Source organism: Dreissena polymorpha, chromosome 10 (assembly GCF_020536995.1).
Source record: "Dreissena polymorpha isolate Duluth1 chromosome 10, UMN_Dpol_1.0, whole genome shotgun sequence".
NCBI lineage: Eukaryota > Metazoa > Mollusca > Bivalvia > Myida > Dreissenidae > Dreissena > Dreissena polymorpha.
In genome coordinates this window covers 35,663,788-35,674,992 of record NC_068364.1, presented here as the reverse complement: position 1 = coordinate 35,674,992, position 11,205 = coordinate 35,663,788, and the positions used below count along the sequence as shown (strand labels likewise).

Sequence of the window (11,205 nt, the reverse complement as noted above, 5' to 3'; positions counted from 1 at the left end):
ATAAGATATTATTTATAGTAAAAACATAAGTCTAAGAATTGTTTGGAGAATACGGGCCCAGGTCTAAATGGTCTCTGGTAATCAATACCGGGTAATACGTACTGTGTAGCCTATTCCTGAATTATTCAAATAAAAGTACTAACCTCTACAAACATTTCTATATTCATTTGCATGGTTTGGGACACTATATTTTGATATTGTAAAATATGTTCCTTGTTATAACTGTATTATGTACATCAGATGGCAATAGCGATGATAAAATATGTTACTGAAAATTTGTTTGGGTCCCAATAACAAAACTTAAGGGTAGATTTTTTCTTGGTATTGACTATTTTGTTTTTGCTTAATTGCGTAAGCTTGTTCGAATAACAAGTAGCGGTCATGATTATTGTACAAGGCTTCAAGCGCACCAATTTGTAAACAATAACTGTGCATTTTCCTTGTTACCATAGCATATGATAAATTATTGAAAAGTTTGAAAATAGCTAGTTATTAATATATCAAAAAGGTTACTACGAAAATAGCACATGTTTAAAAATTTGATTCAGCAACCTTATTTTCTCATCAACAGAAGCATTACATTGGGGTCGGATAATATTGTTCTTGTCTTAAGTCTATGTTTACTTTTTACTATACTTAAATGTTGGTTTACTTGCAATAATATGATTGAGAAGCAAAATTGTATTGTGTTTGTACTACATAATGATATAATAAATCATAAGACAATTTAATGAAGTAATACGTCTTAATTACATTTTTTAAAGCAAAATCTTGACATACATGGCAGCGTTTATCCTCACTACTTTAGGAATGATGGGCAAATTAGCGGTGATTTCATCGAAATTGGGAAATTTATAAATTATTCTGCAAACTTTATAAAACATGTGCAATTTTCAAATAATAAGTTGCATATTAACATCAAAGTGGTGAATGATTTCCTGCAAAGTCCTGTTTCTATTAACACTTAACAACGAGTTTATTACACTAAACACTCTTAATGCTTAGCCATGCTTAAAACAGTCAAATCAGAGTTCTTGAACCTCGTGTTCCATATGATAACCTTCCTCTGACTGAACAAGTTTTGCGCCAGTAGACTCATCCGTCAATGAAACTTTGCTATAAACAACATCTGACACTAAGCAATTGACTCAATATTTGATAGAATCTACATAATCCCCAATTTTAAATTTCAGAATTGTATAAATGCGCTATTGCTTATCAGTACTGGTAATTTGTTTGGCACCGAAATTTGTTACATATTACTGAACGAGTAGTACAATAGTATGGCTCCATCGCACTTACGATGCGAACGATTGTGACTCAGTTTTGCGTGAAAACCCAGTGTCTCTATCAATTAATAGTATCAGTGGTTTTGTGACCTTGCTGTACCTACCAAACTAATCAGTAATTACCGTGAACTTCTCCGCCAAAAAATAGTTGCAAGTTACTTAGGAGACTGATAATGGCAACCCCGTGTCATCCTCGTGGAAATCCTGCAATTTATTCTTCATACTGTCATTAATAACATTTATTTCGCCAAGTTGAGAAGTTTGGATACCTAAAACTGCAATTGTTTTGTTGCATTCTCTTCGACCATAATTAAATTTGTAATCCGGATCACACTTTTGAATTTTAATGTTAACACATTCTAGCTTCAAATCAACAGTGCAAAAGTGTGTACGATTCATTATTTGTTCCAATAAAAAGCGCACGAAAAATATGCTGCTTATGTTAAACGTCACGTTACCGCATGGAAAGCGTGGTTGTTTTGTTTTTTGTATAAACTAAGTAGCTTAGAGACATTTAAAATATTTTATTTTTGGTAAAACTTGTGTTGTTCATTTTAATTAAATTGTATCGAGAATGATTTTAAATAGACATTTCCTCAAAATTAATTTCAAAGCAAACATGCTGTATCTTTATCTTTACAATTTTTAGATGATTCATCATTGAATCAGTATACTTTAGACAGTTCTCAGTAAACAGAAAATCTGGACACAACTGGATTAGGTGTTGGTTGTTGTGAAAACACACTTAGCAGGTTTACTGACCTATTGTGTGAACTGCGATGTTTTGACAAAAGGGATTAACATGTGCGTATGCAACTTGTAAATTTTTTTTCTGCAAATTGGGATTTTTTTTGTGAGTTGGGAATTTATTATTTTGACATTGGTAAATATTTCTCATTGGGAATGGTGCCGTTTTACGGTACCAACTTTTTATAGAGGAAAAACGCTGCAGCCATTGGTAACTGGAATAAAGCGAATAACATTTTTCGTAATTAGTATGCTATATGTTGGTTGAGTCGTGGGTAATTTTCATAAATGTGTTACATCTCAAATATTTTATAAATATATGACCATGAATCATACGCGGATTTAAAGTTTATTACGTCATAATAAAGTGGCCGAATACAAAGGAATGACCGAATAGATAGGAAGGAAGGATACTACAGGTACTTCATTCTGACAGTATTTTTATAAAAATTATAATTAAGCACATTTATTTTTAGTTAATACAATTTTTCCTCTCTTTTCAATTTTTTACAATTAAAAAACAATTAGACACACTTAGTAGAGTGTTACCTAGAAAAATTTATTTAAAGCAAATGCTGTCAGCATGTGCATCTGGCCATTTGTAAACAAGAGGGCCAAGATGGCCCTAGTTCACTCACCTGAGAGGAGTCAGTTCATCCAATCTTTACCAAATGTCAAACTTGACCTAGATATTGTACAGAAAAACATCCTGGTCAAGTTTCATCATTATTGAACTAAAACTCTGGCATATGGAATATGTTTGTTTTTGTAAGATTTGCCTTGTGGCCTATATTTTGAGTTGACCCCCCTTACCAAACATCAAACTTTGCTTAAAAAATAAATATTATGACCAAGGTTAATAAAATCTGAAACAAAATTGTGACCTCTATAGTATTTACAAGGATTTTGTGTAATATAATGAAAATTTGGACAATCTAAGGGCAATAATCATGGCATTAATTATGTGATATATATATAAAACCAATCTTCAATCTTTTCACCAAGTTTAATGATGATTGGGCAAAAAAGTGACTTCTAGAGTGTACACAAGCTTTTATATAAATATAAGAAAACTGCCCCCCCCCCCCCCCGCCGGCCATGTTATTCAACTGACTGGAACCGTTTTCAAACTCATCTCTCATATCAAAGAAACAAATTTTCTGACCAAATTTCATGAAAATTGGGCCAAAATGTGACTTCTAGAGTGTTAACATGTTTTCACTATACACTTCAACACCGTTATTTCGAACACCGATAATCCGAAGTCACTGTTATTTCGAAGTATTTTTCTGGTCCCGATTTTGATTCTTGTTTGTTTAATGTAAGATTTCATTGTTAATCCGAACTTCGTTCAACCGAAGAAATCGTTAATTCGAAGTGATTCTGTCGGTCCCAACACTATAATTCGCACCTAATTATCAATCTTTAATCCGAAGTCAAAACTGCAAAATACAAAAGTAATTTCACACCTTTGTTGTGGCGCGTCAAAAGCCGATAATAACACCTTTGTCGTCTGCGCGAACGCCGGTGTTCAGAGAGACATCGCGTATTATTAAAATAAAGGTTAATTTATTTCCGAAAATGTATGCATATGTATGTATGTCTGATAATTTGTGCTATTCGTTTTATTTTACATGTTCTGTAATTAGAGAAAAATAAAAACAAGAAAAAGAATCGTTTTATTCCCCCGTTTGTTACGAGTAGAAATATATTGCTATCTGACTAGTTTACGTTTTTAAGTAAGTGTGTAACCGAACCATGCGAATTCCACGTTTTATTTTTAAGGAATCAAAGAAGTCTTCTGTCAAATGTTTATTTCGAATTATCGTTAATCCGAAGTTTTTTAACGGTCCCCACGACTTCGAAATAACGGTGTTGAAGTGTATACATATAGAGCAAAATGCCCCGCCCACTCTCGACCATGTTTTTTCACCGATCTGGACCATTTTCGAACTCGTCACAGATATCAATAAAACCAATGTTTGAATAACTTTCATGATAATTCAGAAAAATTGTAACTTCTAGAGTGTTTACAAGGTTTCTCTATAGCCAAAAAAGGAAAACTGCCCCGCCCACTGGCGGCCATGTTTTTCAACGGACTGGAACCACTTTTGAACTCAACCAACATATTATTAAGACAAACATTTTGACAAAGTTACATGAAGATTGGGCATGAAATGTGATTTCTACAGTGTTTACAAGTTTTTTCTTTTTCTTGACTTAGTGACCTAGTTTTTGACCCGGCACGACCCAGTTTCGAACTCAACCGAGATTTCATTGGGACAAAGCTTCTGACCAAGTTTCATGAAGATCGGAAATAAATGCGGCCTCTAGAGTGTTTACGAACAAATGTGGACAGACGGACATACGACGGACAAAAACAGGTCACAAAAGCTCACCTGAGCAATCAGGTGAGCTAAAAATGAAAACAGACGCTGTAACATGGAAAATACTAATAAAAAAGGTTTTTTTGTTACTTAGAAACAATACATGGGTAGAAATAGTGTTTATATTTGAAAAGAATGCATCTGCAAATGGTAAATTGCAATATTTACCTGTTTTTGTTGCATTTTCGAGCCGTAAAACGAACGCCGACTATGTCAAACTTTTTACCGGAACGAACTATAGTGTGTGCAAACGTTCTATCATGTCCTTTCACGTGATCTTTATAACAATGACTCAACAAGAACCCACGACTCAACCAGAAACTTCCATAATTATCGTATGATTCCCTTATTTCGAGCATGACCTAATTTCGATCACTTTGTTCACAAAAAGAACGCAGCTCTTGTGATATCGTCACACGCATGCGCTCCGAGAATTTTGTTTTACTAACATAACTATGCTTAAAATAATTACAGACATGACTAAAGTAAGAAAAAAACCAGTTTAATTGCATTTACAAATCTTACTTGAACTGAAATAATCCAAATTTATGCCTATTCCGCGCATTTTTTTTAAACTGACTCTTCATTAAAATTGCACATTAATTGCACACCACTGCGCTAGTGTAAACACATTATATAATGTATTTGCTTTATTTTAAACAAAATTCGTTTACTTTATGACGATTCCCAGAAAATGTTGCATGGAACGAGTTATGGAGGTTTCGGTAAATGACAAGTTCGGTAAATTGGATTTATATAGTAAATGCCGTGGAGGTTTCAGTAAAATGGTATAAATAGGGATTATCGCACCTTTAGTCGATAAGCATGTACACTGTACACTTATTGAGTTGTTTGGCACTAAGTAAATTATATGTTTAAAATGTACGGAGTTGATGTTATCAATTAAGAGATGTTTGCAAAGTGTTAATGTTAATTACCCAGGCTTGCAACCTATTAATATTAAAATCAAGGGAGGTAATTTATATATTACAAGCTTATCTTTAGGTCCTGATTTTTTTGTTTTTAATAGATGTTTTTATACAATTAATTGGAAAAACCTTAATTAAAGTGTATCAGATAAAAAAAAATTGTCAAATATATTTGTTTCTCATATGAATAAAATGTTCGCTTCTTTTTTCTACAAGCAGGTCAGCACATAAGGTAGTCGTGAAGACCTGTAAATAAACCATATGGCATATATATATATGCTCAACGATGAGTATTGAACTCTGTGAATGACTGATATTGTTGAAATGTCACATTAAATGACATTAAATTAAACAGACATGTGGCAACTCTGAAAGATGCTAATGTGTCTTATTTATATTGTTCTGTGTCATTAATGTATCTTATTTATAAAAGTGACTACGCGCTTATTTTTTTTTTAAATGAAATGAAATATTCAAATATGTCCAATATATATTGTATCCATGTTTCAAATGGGTCTTATTTATTATATATTGTAAATAAAACGGATTACAAAGATAATCAGTAAGTATTTTTTTATTAAACGGATTTCTTCAGGCAATAAATGAAATCAGTTATTTTGGCCGTTAATCCCATTGTTCCAATACAGTAGCCAGGTGCCTGTGTATTGAGCTGAAAGATAGGGATCACCATACGCAGGTTGCAAATACACAGTGTATTCATTCGGGTCTGCTGGCGTTATGTTAGATGTCATTTTTATCAGTTTTTTAATTATGTGTAATTTAGTTCGCATCTCTTCGCTTAACTCAACGTTCAATGACACGAGCACTTAACAAAATTATAAAACATAACTCGTATCATTATATTTCTTTTTATAAAGTATGTACATGTATTGTGTGTTATATATTGGTTTTTTCTTGTGTTTTCTCAACCAGATAACCAATAAAACATTGTTATATATAATGCACACTCGGAATTTGACCTTTAATTTGAAGCAATCCACAATTTTTGTTGCGGCCGAGCGCAGAATACTGCCGCAGATGGGGTATTGTAATATGTAATTCAAAATTTGGCTCTTACAAGAGATGGCCTCCACGTGGCAAGAGCTGGGCAACATATTCATATGTTGGCAAACTTCCTCATGTATATATTGAGAAATTGAGTGCTTTTCGGTGGTCTAAATTACTATTGTGCTTTATATTTTAACTGAAATCAATATCAAACGAATTATTTCATATTTGTTTATGGTTTTTGTTTGTGATGTTTTTTTTTAATAAATCATGTCTACAATATTTTACAAGAACCTTTTTTTAATAGCATTAAACGTAATTGAAGATCTTACATAATGTACATTGATTCCGTCTTAAATCATCATTTTTTACAGTAGACTCTCTGTATACCGGACGGTCTAGGGACCGGCCTGATCGTCCGGTTTTTAGAGTTCCGGTTTGCCAAGAGTAGGCATATTGCTGAAATATACATTTCATGCATTGTGTACAAAATCATATAAGAATATAACAAACCATATACATTTACATGTACCATGTGATAACTGTTCTCATGTAATGTTTATGTTTAAAGTAATCTTTAAATAATGTGTTTGTATTCGATTAAAATAAAAAAACATTCCATACTGACCTTATAGATTATTAAAACTGAAGATGCGTTTGAAATTACGAAAAGGCAATGAATAAATTTGCAGACAGATGGATGGATATTTAACAGTCATATTTCTCACAGTTTTATCTGACAAACAAACAAACAACCATTCAAGCATTTGAAAACATGTCCATACGATCTTTTAAATTACCCGAGAAGATCACAAGAAAGTGATCGTCGCAACGGCATGCATTAATTTTAAAATTAAATTGTTTATCATAAGCTTAATAAAATGATCGCGTCAATCACATTTTGGTGTTACCTCACGTCTCTAATAGACATTCACAGTTTGTTTTACATAATTTAACCGGACTTCAATAGCGCGGTAACTACTTGACACCTCTATGGTATGTTTAATCCGATTATCTATAATTGCACAAGCGGAATGCATGACACCGCACGCGCCTTGCTGACTAGGTATTGTAATTTACACGCCTCGGGCATCTTAATGATTTGGACCATTGGGAATCGGGAGATTTCCGGTATTCGGAGAGTCCGGTTTTGGCAGAGTCTACTGTATTACTATTATGTTATTTAAATAAAAGCACCAATTATAAAAAAAAAAAATAGTATTGAGTTACATTATGTATTTAAATCGTAAATTTACTTTCAATATAGTTACATTTTAAATTCAATCTACATTTTTTTGTTTGGTACCTACAATTTCCTATAAGAATTAGTTTAAAAAAGTTCAGAGGTAGCTCATTCATTCCCCTTTATTCTTTACCGTAGGCATTAATTACTCAACTCAAAATTAATCCACAGTTTGCAGATATATTCCCCTGATGTTATTGTAAGCCAATAATAGGTGTCATATATAACACCTCATTGTAGGTATACCACTTCTATAAAAATCAATTTACCGAAACCTCCACGGCATTTACTTTATAAATCCAATTTACCGAACTTGTTATTTACCAAAACCTCCAGCACCCCATGGAATAGCTAAAGAAACTTCAGCGTACGGTTTATATAGTCGTGACATACCTGTACGCTGAAGCTAACCCCGTATCGAAAGTCAACCAGAGTCGTAACATATTTATGTCACACTATAAATAAAAAAAAGCTCATTTTCTTGGATACATTTCTACATATATTGGTGAATGAATATAAATTACTGCATCGAGGAATATTTTAAGGTTCAAATGTTTCAAATGCATATTACAATAGATGAAAAATAACTCTCATAGTCTCAAATTCACAATTTTGACGCCATTGTCGCTTTGTCATGTGACGAGTTTTCATTTGGATACTTTCGGATCGACCTTGACATTTTATGTTGAAATTGTAAACATTAACTTTCGTTTTCTGAAATCGATTATTTGTGATTAACAACTTACGTCTGGTGGATAATAAGACTGATTTCATTGTGAATCGGGTAGTTTTATATAATATTTACTTTGACTTTGTATTGACACTACAATTTGTTACTATGGTTTGTTACTAAAAATAGAAATAATGTCATATGACCGTGAAATCTCGGGAGATTCGCATTTCAAGAAAGTCTGTCACATCAATGTTTTTCTCGATATGTAAGAGCAGAATAGATATATTTTAAATGTTTAAGATAGTACTTTGTGAAAGAATATATCAGTTAAATGTGAAAAATGTCAATCTTTCCAATCAAGTGGTTGATTTGGGCCAACAACTGCATTTACAGTACAGCCAAAGCGGCACAAACATAATCCGCGGCTACGCCACGGCCAGATTATTAGTCCGCGGCGGCCGAATCGTGTGTTCACGCGGCGTATCGCCGTTGCACTCGGCATCGATCCGCGCAACGACGCCGAGTCTGTATTAACCACACGTACTTTCGCGGAGTAAATCCGCCGAATACGTATGCGGCGGATCGAGTGAAAAGATATCCACCTACATGTACATACATGTATGTGTAGCGTAGAATTAATTACGCGCAACTGTTTATGTTTCGTTCGATTATCATTATTAAATTTGTAATCCGAAACACACTTCCGAATTTTAATGCTAACGCGTCCTTTGGCAAATTCTAGCGTCAAATAAACAGTGCTAAAATATCCTTTGTTTCATAAAAAGCGCGCGAAAATTATGCAGACATGTAGAACGTCGTTTGGAAAGTTTGGGTGTATTTTGTGTTGTATAAATACATGAACATCACATCAGGCGTAAATCGCGTGTTCAGTGGAGAAAAAAACGCCCCGATTAGACGTTATTTCATCATCTCTATAAATAGTAACAAATGCCAAAATGTATTTGATACTTAAGGAAATATCGAGAATGTTTGTGTATCGTAAATATTAACCAGCATTTGCTTTAAAACTGGAATATATGGGATTATCGGGTAATTAGTAGCGATATTAACTGTATAATATGAACAAAATAAAACGTGTTTATATACGCATATTCAAACAATAGTTATAATAAGCTGATAATTAACAAAACTATAAATACGTCGTCACCGTCTTGATTATTGATGTGGTTTCAAACTGCTAATTTTCTCAGCTTAAATATAATAGCGGAATCAACATGCAATTAATTTATAAATCCACCATATGCTGGAGCCTTGACCACTTGTATGTGCGAAAACATAATTACGTGACCTTGTTTATGTGTGAAATACATACGCTACGGGCGGGAAACAAACTTAATAATTGGCCAGACACATTAACCATGCTTACATGTATATGCTAAAACCATCCGCGCACAATAAATTTATTATGATTTTAATTATTATTATAATTGTTCTTTCAAAATTTGTTAACTACATGTAACTAATAATTAAAAAAAATAATATTTCATGATCGCATCGACTCGGCATCATGTCGCGGACCGCGGCATGCCTCGGCGGACAGATGCGAAGTTTCGCGGCAAAATGCGACTTGCCGCCGCATACTGACGCGGCTTCAACGACTGACGCGGCATCGACTCGTTTCGCCTTGCCGCCGCGGAAAGCGAAATTCGTTTGTTCCGCTTTGGCTGTACTGTAAAAGCTGTTTTGGACCGGTCTTTGTTAACTGTCAACTTTTCGGGAATTTCTGGTTGACTTTCCTAATGGGGTTGGTCCATAACTATAAAGTCGTGCCAGTCAAAAATCATAAAAAGCGACATTTAAAGTTATGGTAGCCAGAACTACCCATGGAACAATCTGTGTGGGCACATTGCGAAAATAGGTAACATGCCGATATCCATATGTTCAGTGGGTATACCCTGTCCCGATTGGATGATAATTCTATCAAATGCTGAAATTTTGTTTGAACAAATTGCGAATGTTGTTGCTTTTTTCTATTCTTTACCACTTTTTCGTGTCAATGTTGCTCAAAAGAAGATTGACAGATCAAACAGAAACTTGTTAAATGGTACATAGAAGTTATAGAAATGTTTTAATTAGTCCTTCAGCTTCTCTAAATTTGTTCAGTTAATCGAATTTTCGAAGTTTTGTTGACCTCAGGCCTATTGCAATCGAGCACTCACTTTTCGGATGTGACCTCTCGACTCAAGGTTAACAATGCGCGTAGGATATGTCATTTGCAGGTGTGTTTGGAACTATCAGCTTTGTGTGGTTAAATACGCTGTAAATAAAAAATTTGACATGGATTTACCGGCAATGCAATAAAAATATTTAGGTACATCGTTTATTGCGGCATTGTTTGAATTAATTCAGAAATTATGTTAGTTCTTTCCTTTACCGCTCGACTCAAGGTAATTGGAATTTGGAGGATACGATGTGTTTATCAAGAAACATGTTAATGTTTATTTAACTATTTATAGATAATAAACCTAAAGGACCCCATACCTATATTTGCAGGCAGTAGTTACACTATAAAACCGTAAGAACTGCACATTGCAAGCCTCCCTGCGGACTGATTGAACACTTATTGTCATGATAATTGCCAACATTGGGAATATTTACATTTTTTAAACCGGAAGCAGGATTTCCAAATGAGTCAATACGGTCACCTTTAAAAACGGTAGTAACGCGCAGTTTGGTTCCCACGGTAAACGTAAGATTTAATGATCTACTAATTTAAGTTTTCATGTAAATAAATGTAAAAGCACCAGCTGCTACCAAATATCAGTGAAAGAATGTGAATTGACATGTTCTTTGCTTCGAAATTAAACGCATATTTTTGTCAAACATGAAGTCTGCAAGTAAAGACTATTAACATGTTGAAATAGAAGAAACTCTCAGGGCCGTACGCAGGAAATTTTGACTGGGGGGG

The 11,205-nt window shown here is 33.8% G+C and overlaps 1 protein-coding gene across 8 annotated transcripts in view; it reads right to left on the bottom strand.

Annotated features, from left to right (window-relative positions):
• Window positions 1-10,911, bottom strand: part of LOC127848193 (zinc finger protein 418-like) — a 33,401-nt gene extending 22,490 nt beyond the window's left edge. For 4 of the 8 annotated variants that reach the window (XM_052380509.1, XM_052380508.1, XM_052380503.1 and 1 more), the window contains exon 1: window positions 10,779-10,911. The gene's annotated coding sequence lies outside the window, so the exon portion shown is untranslated. Of the gene's footprint in view, window positions 1-2,674; window positions 2,695-4,591; window positions 4,928-10,456; window positions 10,555-10,778 lie in introns of those variants that run through there. The other 4 variants (XM_052380504.1, XM_052380505.1, XM_052380506.1 and 1 more) reach the window with 4 other exon arrangements.
• Window positions 10,912-11,205: the final 294 nt, after the last annotated feature.